We start from the raw sequence: 12,819 nt of genomic DNA, 5'->3' as shown, positions 1-12,819 counted from the left end.
TCAAGAAGCAAGGGCCTCGTTGCTGAGGGAGTCAGCAACCAACCCAGAGGAAAGGTCAATGAAAACTCTCCTATCGCTCATCTCACGGCCTTCCTCCCTCTGAGCATGCGACACACTGAGTCTCTCTTGAATCACTGAGAAACATTTACTGAACACCCACTTGTGAGGGGATAGGGATGGCTCAGGCAGAGTTCCTGTCTCAATTAGCTTCTGATGAAAGATTTAAGAACTTCTGATAAGTTACCAGAGTAAGAAAATTTTATGCTTTGTATTATATGGCAAAATAAATACATAGACATCCATTTGAGCCATTCAGCAACAGGCGTTTGTATTAAGTAACCCTAAGTGGCACCTATCAGTCATGTAATGTAATAGGAAACATATGGCTGGGTTTCGAAACGGGGAATAAAACACTGTCCAAGTTCCTATGTCTAACAGCTTTCTGCATACAAATGTCTTTGTCCTGCAGAGGGTCATATGCTCACTATTGATGACAGCACTGTGACTTCGTTCTGGACACATTCTAGGCAAGAAATGAAGTTCTTCATGAGAGTTCACACCAACAGCACGGCTCCAGGATTTGGATCACTAAGGAACCACTAAGGATTTGGATCACTTGTTGAACCAATTGCCACAATGTCCCGTCTCTAAAATTACATCAATCAACAAAGTGCCACAAAAATCACAGCAAGAAACTAGTGATGCTGATTACCCCCAGGAGAGCTGGGTGACTAGAAGAGAAAAGTGGACCCAAGACTTACACGTCACTGTAAAACCATTTAATACCTTTTGAATTTTGTACCCATTACATATATTATTTACTCAAACGTTTAATTATTATTTTTTTGTAAAAAAAAAAAAAAGATTATAAATAAGAAGGTCAGGCTATTTCTATGCTACTATAAGAAAGCCAAGAGGTTTAACATTTTAATATATTTACCGTCTGAGTGCTATTGAATTAGCACTTTGCAAAGGAAAAAAAATTAAGCTTTGTGCCCCTGTCTTTTCTAAAGAGGTGTGAGAACTGTGGCACAGAAAGATTTGTCTCCTTGCCAAACCTGAGAACCAGGAAGGAACAGATCTGTACTCAGTCCTGCCATGAGGCTCTGGGCTCCCCTGCTCAGGAACCTTTACAAGAGCTCAGAGAAGGTGTTTTCACATGCCTCCAGTGTAAGGAAATACAATGAACATGATTAAAGTTACATGTGGAGGTAAACTTTTCAACTCTTCTGACAGGTACAGAGCCAATAAACATCCTCATCTCTACCTGGAAATTACCTTCCCCTCCTTCCTTCACTGTGTCCTGAGGGAAGTTATGATCAATCCTTCCACTGCTGGTATTACAACTCCACTTCTTCAAGCCCAGCAGCTATAGGTAGCTCCACCAAATAAGTGCTCCTACTGCTCTCATTTCTGAGAGCAGAAATCCCAGCCTCATCCTATCTGCTCAGGGCAAATATAGCAGGGGACAGTCTCCCCACCCCCAAACAAACAGAACCCCTTCAAGATCCTGACACCACCTTAATCTATTGGCTTATTTCCCAATTTAAATTTTCTGAGCATGTATCCACTACGTACTAGGGTTTCTGTTTCCTAACTGCAAGATAGGAAGAATATAAAGGTTAAAGGCAGCAACGTACTTCATCTAAACCTGTGTCCGGTACATAGTTCAAGAAAAGGTATTCCTTTCTGTAACGCTCTGGGCACCAAAGTAATGACTGGACCTAGAAATTGCCATGCCCTCTCATGTCTCTAAAACTCTGCTTATCAGGCTTTCTTCCTAGATGGGAGGCTTTTCGAGGATGGAACCCTGGACCTCATGACCCTGTATCACCCAAAGTACTCAGCACTGAGCTTTGGACACACCAGGGGCTCAATCAATGTTTGTTGTCGAATTGCTCAACTCCTCTCTACTGGAAGCAAGCACTCTGGCCCTTGCATGCTGTCGGCACATACAACGCCTACGGACTTCAGGGGAACCATATTCTGACACACCACATGCACCCAGCCAAGCGGCAAGATGAAAAGTTGAGCCGGGGCCAGCAGAATCCCCCCTCCTCAAGCTGTATTTCACTTTCAGCGTGGCTTGAAGTTACACAAACACTTTTTTGGGATCATAAAACACGGTCCTGTCAAGACTCAAACAGGGCTCAGTCTTCCCTAATGCTTGAACAGCAGAACACCAAAAGGACTTGTAAGAGTGAAAACTTCTTGGCTTGGAGCAGTTCCATTTCCTGCAGAAGATGATTTCCACCCAGAAAGAAAACCCAGAGGCCCAGGCGGGAAAGGAAAGGGTCTATATAAATTAGAGAGCTATCTTAAAACAAATCCACTGGAACAAACCCACTCCCAGCCCCAGTCCCACTCCACACATCTTCTCTGTCGTAAGAAAAAACACATTAGATAATACATAGTCTCAGCAAACACGAAATCCATACCCGAAGCACCAAGAGGAGTTCTGTTACACTGTCCTGAGCACATACTTTCAATTCCACCTCTCCTCATCTGCATTTTATAAATTGCTTTTTTTGAAAAATGCAATCAGTAAACACTTATTGAACATCTGTCTGTGCCAAGTCCTGAGATTATAAAAATAAATATACATAAGACAGTGTCCTTTGCCCTCCAAGAGCTCACAGGGCAATGAGGGAGAGATCCAGGTAAACAGACCACTACAATGCAGTGTTTTAAGGATTATGATAGGGGGAAGCCAGGGTGTTAAAGAAGCACAGAGAGTGTGGCCTCCAACCCAGGCTGAAGGGGAGGGGAGAGGGCCTTAGAAGGCTTTCCCCAAAGGAGGTATATTTGAGCTTAGCTTTGAAGGATAAGTAGGAGTTAGCCAGGTGGTGAATGCCAGGAATGTTGTTCTAGGCAAAGGGAGCAGTGTGTGCAGAGGCACGGCAGTGAGAGAGGACAGACAGCACAGCATGTTCGGGAGCTGCAGGAAGCTCGGCATGGCTAGGGCCGAGTGGTGATGAGGCCGGAGAGGACAAAGCCTCCTAGGACACACTGAGGAATTCGGACCTTATCCTCTTGGCCTTAGGAGCTGTTGTCAAAGCAGAAAAGGGAACAGCATGTTGGGAAGGCTCGCACTGAGATTATGATGGCATTTAAGATGGAGAAGGAATGAGAAGGGGTGCAGAGCCCGAAAGCAGGACACTATTACAGAATACAGGAGAGGGTGAGTCCTGGACTCCAACCATGCAGTGATGACAAAAAAAGAAGAGATGGTTTCTGAAATATTGAAGACAGAAGTGCAGTGGGTAGGTGGTGTGTAAGTGTGCAGGAGGAGGTAATACTTTTCTGTCCAGTTCTGTTTTCTAGAAATCTTTGCACTTGTTCCCATCAAAACTGTTTAACCTTGGGTAACTATGCTAGTGAAACAAATTGTAGCTGTGCTTTCCTTTGACTTCTAATATTTTGGCTTCCTCTGACATTGTCTTGGGGAAGTAGTTCTGACCTCCTGCTGCGTCAGAATGGCAGGCTTATTCTGTGATCCAATTCACCCAAGCACGCAGGACAATGTAGCGGTTCCATAAAGAGCAACGCTACACAGAAACAAGGCAACTCCAGGCCGCTACACAGAAACAAGGCAACTCCAGGCCGGAGGGATCCCATTCACTGTGACGAGGAGCTAAGACATGTGCAGGGAGTCTCCTTGAAAATGGGGACTATTGTTATTATATTATCATCCTGTCACGATCGCCCACTCCCCTTGTAAAAGCTTTCCTTTTTGGAGTAGACTTGTCTTCAAATCCACGTTTTGCCATTTTCAGCAAAATATCTAAATGAGGAATACATTACCTACCTCAAAGGGTTACTCTAAGGATTATATGACCTAACAAAAGGCACAATTGTGACACATCACCTGGTGTCCAGTAAAAGGTTACTAAATGGGAACCATTATCACTGGCTTGTGTGTTCAGCGCCTACCTACACAAAGTCACTTCTCTTCTCCTTCCCCTGGTGTGAAAAGTGAAGAAAGAACTAGAAAAAAAGGAAAAGGAGAGAGGAGAAAATAGGAAATGAGTAAGACGAATGGGCATGTGACAGCCTGTACGGATTTAAGCTGGACATGAAGACCACGTACGAATGGAAATTTTCCATTGGACAGATAAGGGCTTGAACTCACAGCCCTATAATTTCTGGGGCTGTTTTACAGAATGAGTCAGCACAATTCACAAGGAAGCAGCTCCGATGTCTTGTTGCCAGCATTCACTGACCCCGGAGATGCTGGCCGGGGTGCTGCCTGGCTTAAGCTCACCAAGAACCCAGCGGGCCAGAAACAAGAAGTCTGGTGGTAGCCAGGTTTCCACTCCCATTGCTGCAAATGGCCAAGTCAGCAAATTCTCAGGGTCATTTTAAGGGCGGATTATGAGAACAAAATTGTCCTTGAAATGTTTATGGAATCCCTGAGTGTTTCAACTCCTGAGAGTGTGTAAGTGAACTCCTTGAAGATAGGAATCATGTCCTTATTCATCAGGATTTTTATAAGTCCCTGTTGAGCTTAGATGCCAGCACAAATCAGATAAGTATAAAAGCAGAAGAATTTTGGAATGTTAGAAAAAGAAGAAGACTGAGAGTTATCTATTCTAGTATTTCTCAAACTGTCATCCTCACAATATATATTTCAGAATCAGCTGAGTCCTTGAAAAAGCAGATTCCTGGGTCCACCCCTGACCTACTGAAAGTTTGGCCTGGAATCTGCATTGAACAAACACTACTGATGTTTGTTATGCAGACTAACATTAGGAGAACCTTAGTGGACAGCCAGTAGAGATGAACAGATCGGCTCAAATCCTAGACCTGAAGGTTACTGGCTATCTGTCTTAGATATCATGTAATCTCTTTAAGAGCAGCTCCTTTATTTGTATACTGGGCTTCATTAATACCTTCTTTGAGCAGCCCTTACCTTTTCTCTTCGGTACCCATACTGAACTTTTATTGACCTTCTGTCTTACCATTAGGCATAGGCTGTAATGCATGATGCTTTAAATGCTGTCATGTGTCCCCTTTAGACTGTGAGCTGCTCAGGGGAATGAACTGTGTCCAGAGCCCGGCAGCTGTAGCCCTCAATAAATCTAGTCCCCTCTTCACGTGAGGAGAGACACCATGTTCCTTTTGCATACATCCCATTGCCTTGGCCATGGGGTTTCCTATTGGCATCCTGCTCTACCATAATAAGCAATTTATAGATTAAGAAATAATTTTCTTGTGGGCTGCTGTGTGCTACTGTGTGCTGCCATGAACGGCCGGTGGCCAGCGTGAGCAGCCAGCAGCCGGTGAGACTGCCATGAGCTGTTGTGAGCGGCAGACTGAAGACTGGTGACCAACTGCCTTGGTGGGGTGCGGGGTGGGGGGTGGGGCCCAGCATAAGGCTCATAACACCAGCATGGGCCAGGGAGCTGTGTCCTACACAACTAGACTGAGAAACAGCGGCTTAAACTGGAGTGTGTGTGTGTGTGGGGGCATGGAAGAAGGGGGAGGAAAAAAAAAAGAAAGAATTTTCTTTGCAGGAGAAAGCCTCGGGACCTGGCTCACCTTTATGCCGTAAGTATAGTAAGTGTCGGAAGAAAAGCCATTTTTGGCAGCTCTGTTTTTTGACTAAATGGGAGTTACCGGATTGGAATCATTACTTCAATACGTACCGCAATAAAGAGCTTTCAGTGACTTTTGGCACTGGGTATTTGTATGATTTCCTAATGTATCAGAGAGGGAACATGATGGGGTAGACAGAGTGTCACACTAAGAGTCAGGATCTAGTCCCAAAATTGCTACTGGGTGAGCCAGGCTAAGTCACACTCTTGTCTAGGCTTGACTTTATACAAAATGAAGAAGTTTATGATTTCAGATGATGGATCTGCACTGTATTTTGTGCAAATGTCACTTAAAAATCGACCTTTCCATTGTTATTGTAAGGCTCAAATGGAAGAATTTATGTGAAAACACTTATAAAGAGCTATTCAAATCCTACTTTGGTTACCATCATTCAAGATCATCTTGCTACGGAGGGACATAAAGGAAGTTAGTCTCAGAAAACGGAGGAGAGTTTGGAGCAGCAGAGGGAAGAAAGTTGCTGGCAGTTCTAACTACATCTTTCCAAGGAGCTTGACACGAAGTCATTTCTAGGCTATCACGAAAAAGGCGTTCTGGTAGGGAGGACCCAGAGCACTGACAGCTCTGTCATAGGGGTGTTAGATCCGGCAGCAGGCAGAGCTCAGGAATGTGGTACCCAAGGATGACAGAGGCCGGCCAAAGGCAGGGACCCCCACTCCCAGAAATCCTACATTTTCAAGCTCAAAGAGTAAAGGGGACCACTGTTTATTGAGCTCACCTCCCCCATTATCCCACAAGCTCCATTGTTTTGAATTCCTAGGGTCAGAAGACAAATCACACTCTCACCAATCTCAAAGTCTGTGTTACTCCTTCTGCATGAAATGCCTATCTTTTGCATCTCAAAAAAAAAAAGTCCACTCATCTTTCGAGAATTATCTCCTCTTCTAGTCTTCTAATAACCTCAAGAAGAATGAACTATCCCCTCTCTTGTGCTCCCACTGTCCCCAGTAGAGGGTACCATCCTAGCAACTGTGCCCTTCAAATGCACGTTTGTTCACATGGCTGCCCACCCCTCAGACTAGTGTTTTTCAAACTGCACGTCACAAATCATTAGTAAGATACAAAATCAATACACTAGGTGGTCACCACCAGCATTTTTAAAGGTTAAATTAAAAATATTAAAATGCATCACACACAGTAAGGGTAAGTCTTATTTTGTGAAATATTTTAGTTATGTGTGGGTGTCTCCATTGCGTTATGATGTAAAATGTATTTGTTATCAATTGTGGTCAAGTCTTGGAAAGCGACTGCATTCTAAGCTCTTTAAGGACCAACTCTTTTTAGAGCCAAATCTTTAAACAAAACCTAATACTTAACACATAGTACACATTCAATGTGTTGCACGTGCCAAGCATGGTACATCTTTTATTCTTTGAATTCTTAATCTAAAGATTGTATAAAGTTATTACCATACCCACTTCATAGAATGGGAAAAGGTTGCTGAGCGGAAGTGACTTGCCCAATAGCCTAACTAGCAAGTGTCAGGAATATAACTCCCCTTTCTGAGTCGCTGCTTATCATTCACCCCATCCATCTCAGCAGGGGAATGTGAAAGGAGATTGTAAAAGGATTCTGCAAACCGTAGAATACTGCAAAGATACTGCTGTCCTCTAATGGGAGCCAAAATGTATCTCTGCCTCTGCTCCTTTCTCTCTCCCACATCCACATTCCTGGCACCCCTGCCCACTTGACACTGAAGGCCTGAGTGGCAAAGAGCTAGGCTTTTGCAAGTCCAGAAGAGATTTGGGAGCTCATTTCACCGATTCCCGTGCCCAGGCATAATAAACCCAATGGGAATAGGTGGTAATCTCCTCTGTTGAAGAAGAGAGAGATCTCACAAATTCATGGCATAGGCCAAGCCTGTTTGGAGTTGACTGTTTTAGTCCTGTGAGATAGACTCAAGACCCCTGTATCTGGTTCCTACTCTATCACTGCGTCCCTGGGCATGTCACACACTCTCTCTCTGCCCCCCAGTTTCCTCCTGAGGGAGTTGTCATCACGGTACTCTTCTTCACATTCACGTTCTTGCTTGTCTCTTGACTTCACGGGGGCAAAGACAAAGAAAACCCTCGCCCTTCCCTACATCCTGGAGGAAGATAGCAGCACAAAAAAAAGAGTAACTGCTAGCACAGCCCCACCCCCGGGAAGAGGAAAACCAGGAAAGACTCTGCTGTGTGTTTATGAAATTCACGAGCAGCTGCTTCCTCTGCCAAACCCACAGCAATGGCGGCCTGGCCCTGCCCTGACCCCTCCCAAGGCCCCATACTTTGCCATCTGTTAGAAGGTCAAGGGAGGAGGTGACCAGATAGGCAAGTTGTCACCAGATAGGAAATGAACTGATGTCTGTCTCTTCATCTGAGTCCCTGGGTTACACCAGGGGGTGGGCATGGTGAGCACAGCTGAAGAGTTCACATCTTGGTAGAATTGTGTGTGTGTGTGTGTGTGTGTGTGTGTGTGTGTGTGTGTGAAGGGGACTGTGAAGGTCAGTATGCCCCTGTGTTTACATTGGCCTGTCTATGTGTGTCTGTGGTTCTGAGTGCAGGTGAGAAACGGAGAGGATGTGTTTGGGTACAATTGGGTCTGTCCACATGCCTCTGTCTCTCTGGGCGCTGGCTGTCTACTTTTATCCTGTGTACCTCCATTCACACGTGCGGATGCTTACATCAGTGTGCAGGCCTACCTGACCCTATGTGCCCATGTCTTCATATTGAGTCCATCACATCATGTATGTTTTCTGTCTGTGTTGGGTGCCATTGTCTCCCTCTCTGAAAAGAGTTAGATCAACTAGTGAGCAGTGGGGGAGGAAACCAAACCCCCTCCTGTTTGGCATGTGATTTTTGTCTAGACATGTCTGTTGTTGTGACAGGATTTACTCTCAGCAGAATTGGGAAAGGGCTTGGCTGTCACGGCTTGTTGCCTAAGGCTCTGCAGTGACTCAGCCAACATTCTAGGTGGTGCACAGCACTCACTGGGACCTTAGAACTGTGTCATGATCTCCAAGTAGAGGACATCTTTGTGGGCATGACAGGGAGAGGGCTTCATCTGAGAAGTCAGGTCTCCAAAATCAGCTGTGCCATAGAATGTGTGAGAGACGGTCACGGGGCTCCAACATCAGGGTTCAAGATCAATTCACAGTTGAGGAAACTTGGCTCAGAGGGGAAGTTTCTTGCTGTAGGTCATAAGCTAATTCATCACTCATTCTTTAATGCTTATCAAGCACTCACTATGTCAGCCGCTGAACTAAGTGTTGGGAATGAATAACCAGAAAGTTAAGCCATGGATTGTGCTATTGAGGCACCCACAGTCTAGTTGGGGAGACAGCCCTATGAGCAGGCAATTATGACAGAGCCAGGCTGAACGCCACAGCAGAAAAAACATGCAAGAGGCCATGGGAGCACTAGATGAAAGTTAGATGAATTCTTTATTCAGGGAAGACAGAGGGAAGGTGTGGTACACTAAACAATGGCCCGCAAGGATGTCCATGTCCCAACCCCCAGAGCCTGCAAATATGTTACCTTACATAGCAAAATAGATTTGCAGGTGTCATTAAGTTAAAGATCTTGTGATGGAGAGATTACTCTGGTTTATGCAGGTGAATCCAATGTAATCACACTGGTCCTCATAACAGGAAGTCAGGAGAGTCAAAATCACAGAAGGACATGTGATGATGGAAACAGAGGCCAGAGAAGGAAAGAAAGTGATTTGAAGATGCTATGCTGCTAGTTTTGAAGATGGAGGAAGGGGCCACAAGCCAAAGAACAAAGGCAGCTTCTAGAAGCTGGAGAAGTGAAGGAAACGGATTCTCGCTAGTACCTCCAGAAGGAACGCAGCCCTGCTAACACCTTGACTCTTTAGCCCAGCGAGACCGCTTTTGGAATTCCAAATTCAAGAACTATAAGAAAATGAATTTGTGTTGTTTTATACTACTAAGTTGGTGGTAATGTGTTCCAACAGCAACATGAGACGCTGACAGAGAAGGTTGGATCAGAGATGAGGTGAAACATGAAACTGCACGTCCCCATCAAAGGGGACCGCCATGTTGGAAAATATTCGCAAGTTTGGTGTGCCTGGAGAGAAGGAGACGAGACCCTTAAAAGAAGCTGGCCGTGCTGGCTCTGTGTCGGACCACCTCCTGGCTTCTCTACCTTCTCTCCATTGCACTTAATCCTTTTTTTTTGTTTCTTGTATATATATGTATATATATTTTATTTTTCGATTACAGTTGACAGTCAATATTATTTTATATTAGTTTCAGGTAGGTGTACAGCAGTGGTTAGACATTTATATAACTTGTGAAGTGATCCTCTGGCACCCACACATACCTAGTTATGACATTATTGACTGTATTCCCTACCCTGTACTCTACACCTCCATCACTCTTTTGTAACTGCCAATTTGTACTTAAACCCTTCCCCTTTTTCACCCAGCCATCCAACCCCTCTCCCATCTGGCAACTTAATCTTTCTTCGTCACTGTTTTCTCATCTCTTCAGTGAGGACAATGATGGATATAGGATTCAATATAGGATTTTGGGGGGACTGAAGATGATCTGTGTAAGCACTTAATATAGTGGCTGGCACACTAGCTCTCAATACATGTTAGCAAATATTATTTCTCAGTGAAATTAATGGGATGTCCACAGAAGCATGGCTTAGGAGGTGATCAGGCAGAGTGGGAAATGGACTCTGAGTTCTTGGCACCCTGTACTGCCTCTTTCTTGGTCTGTTTCAAGATCCATCCAACATAGCCCTATTCATGGATGAGAAGAGAACTTGTCTTTTCTTGGGTTTCACTGGGACAGTCAGCCTTGATTCCTGGGGGAACGTTCTACATGACGCAGCAGAGCAGAGGCCACAGGTCCCTGCCTAGGCTACGAGAGCTATGCTGAACTCCAGGAAAGCAAGTGATAAAGCTATAAAACTTGTGAGGCAGACACCCTCCATCTTCCTCAGGGTTCCCTTTCCCGGGCATCTTCAGATGGCCTCTTGGTTCCCCAGACCTATCTCCGCTCAATCTAGGGTCCTGAACTGTCCTTCTGTCTTCCGTACAATTAAAACCGGGATGACAGAGCTTACGATGGGAAAGGACTGACTGCCTTCTTTTCCCCAAGCTAAACATCTGCGAGCTCCTATGCTGACTAGCCACAGCTTCTTGCCCTGGCCTCTCAGATGGCCTAAATGAAGTGGATCACTCAGTGCTGTGACTCAGAGCCACTCAGGACCATGAGCTCTTGAGTACCAGCCTGGGTGTTAGGTATTTGGACAAAAATAATAAGATCCAGTCCCTTCTCTCATGTGTTCACTACTAAGGGGGCAAAAGACAAGGAAAGATATTTATCCGACAAGGAAAGATATTTATCACCCCTTTCCTACCCACCTTAACACTGTAAAACAGGCTTTCAAACTCAAAGCGTTGGTTGGAAAGGCCCTTGTGACACCCTTAAATTATGTTCTTTATGTAGCTGTCTATGCTGCTTATGCCTTGGGTTAACCTTGGCTGACCTTGGGTTCAGTGATCATCCCACCAAGTGCAGAGGGCAAAGCTTCGGAGTCAGTGAGCATCTGGGAGCACCTGTCAGCTAGCTCTGACTTTGGGTGACTTGAGCCTCAGCCATCACTTTGAACCTCAGTTACCTCATCTGTAATATGGCTTCATGGACCTAAAAGGAAACAATGGATAAAGGATCTACAACGTGCCAGCGCAGAGTAGGTCCTACAAATGCTAGGACCAAGTTCCTATCTTGTGCTACGGTGGCCAAACAGAATAAAAGTCAGACCCCTCATTTCCCTTCTTGAAAATAACCCTGGTCATTCTGAACACTTTGTCTAATTGTGCATGGCCAGTGCTCCGGGATGTAAAAGAGAGGAAGGCAATGAAGGACTCCCTCATCTTTTAATTTTTTTAATTGGGGGTGCAGGAGACTCTAATTAGGGCAGTGGCGCCAAGGAAACACAACAGGAGACCCCGTGAGCCTTCTCCTGCAGAGAAGGGCAGTCAGCAAAGGTTTACCCTTTAGTGCATACACCCATCCCCCACTGTCACTTTACATTAAAGGGCCAAGCATCAGAGAACAAGCTGGTCAGTGACAGCTGCTCTCATTAGCAGCTTGCTCTCCCAATTTCTCACCCTTCTTTGCCTTGACTGAAAAAGAAAAAAAAAAAAAAAAAAAGGAAAGGAAAGTAATGAATCAAGACAGCCAGTCCATTAGGTTAGGATTCCCATGCCAGGTTGGCAAGCAGCTCAGATGCTACTTTCATTATGGTGCCCACTCTGATCGCCCCAACTCCTGGTTCCGCTTCTTGACCACTGCACAGTCAGACCCCATCGGCCTGCTGAAGCACCCTGTCTGTGCCTCCATTGCAGCCCCACATTGTACTACAACTGCTGTGCTTGGCCCAGCTGCGGGAGCGACTAGACTGGGATTTCCTTAGGTGCAAGGGCTGTGCCTTATTCTTCCCTCTGCGTTCAAGAGAATGTTCTTGACAGGGTTCTCAGGAGAGGGTAGATCATCTCACTGACTCTAGCGTTTTGCTGATTAAGCACATTTACTTACTCTGAGCTAAGATCCCTGAGAGGCCTTGGTAAAATAGGGAGAATAATATATATGTTACATATGGTCCCTACCCCCAAGGAACCCAGCCTAAAGGGAGACACATACCAACAATTTCAACAGAGATAAATGCTGCCATAGAAGAGTGGGAGAGCTTGTTGTAGGGTGACGTGGGGCTGCAGCCAGGCTTAGAAATCAGGAAAGGACAGGGGCTGGTCTACATTTCCCTATTGTTCATGATTCTTACTGTGAATGAGCGAGGGTTATACTAACAACACAGCCTACATGTGTGGTGCTGAAACATCCAGCCATTACTGTATTCTGGGATTCCTGACGGCCCAGGCTGAGCTCCCCTGAGTAGGGCCCAGGAAGGAACAGTATTAGAATAGGTATTCGGTCATGTTTGCTAAATAAGCCCCGAAAACTTTTAGTAGGCAGGATTCCTGAGGAGATGGAGGCTCAGAGAGGTGGAATACCTTATCCCACCCAAACTGGAATCAGGGATTAAGTACGTGAAACGGGTAACCCATTCATTTGGGGTAAATCAGAACGTGATCCATCCCAAGGCCATCCTCTAGGGAACTCTGTGACTTGATGGGTAAGGCCTTAGTCTTCACCAAATCCCCTCTTTTCTAGCCAACATTGAGGTTAGG

General features: G+C 45.3%; 1 protein-coding gene across 2 annotated transcripts in view; it reads right to left on the bottom strand.

Annotated features, from left to right (window-relative positions):
• PLPP3 (phospholipid phosphatase 3) overlaps positions 1-12,819 on the bottom strand; it is a 136,337-nt gene that overhangs the window by 8,837 nt on the left and 114,681 nt on the right. The gene's annotated exons all lie outside the window — the stretch shown is intronic.

Source organism: Rhinolophus hipposideros (genome assembly GCF_964194185.1).
Source record: "Rhinolophus hipposideros genome assembly, chromosome: 8".
Classification (NCBI taxonomy): Eukaryota; Metazoa; Chordata; class Mammalia; order Chiroptera; family Rhinolophidae; genus Rhinolophus; species Rhinolophus hipposideros.
Note: the sequence above shows the minus strand (reverse complement) of the source record. Positions and strands in the feature narration are given on the sequence as shown.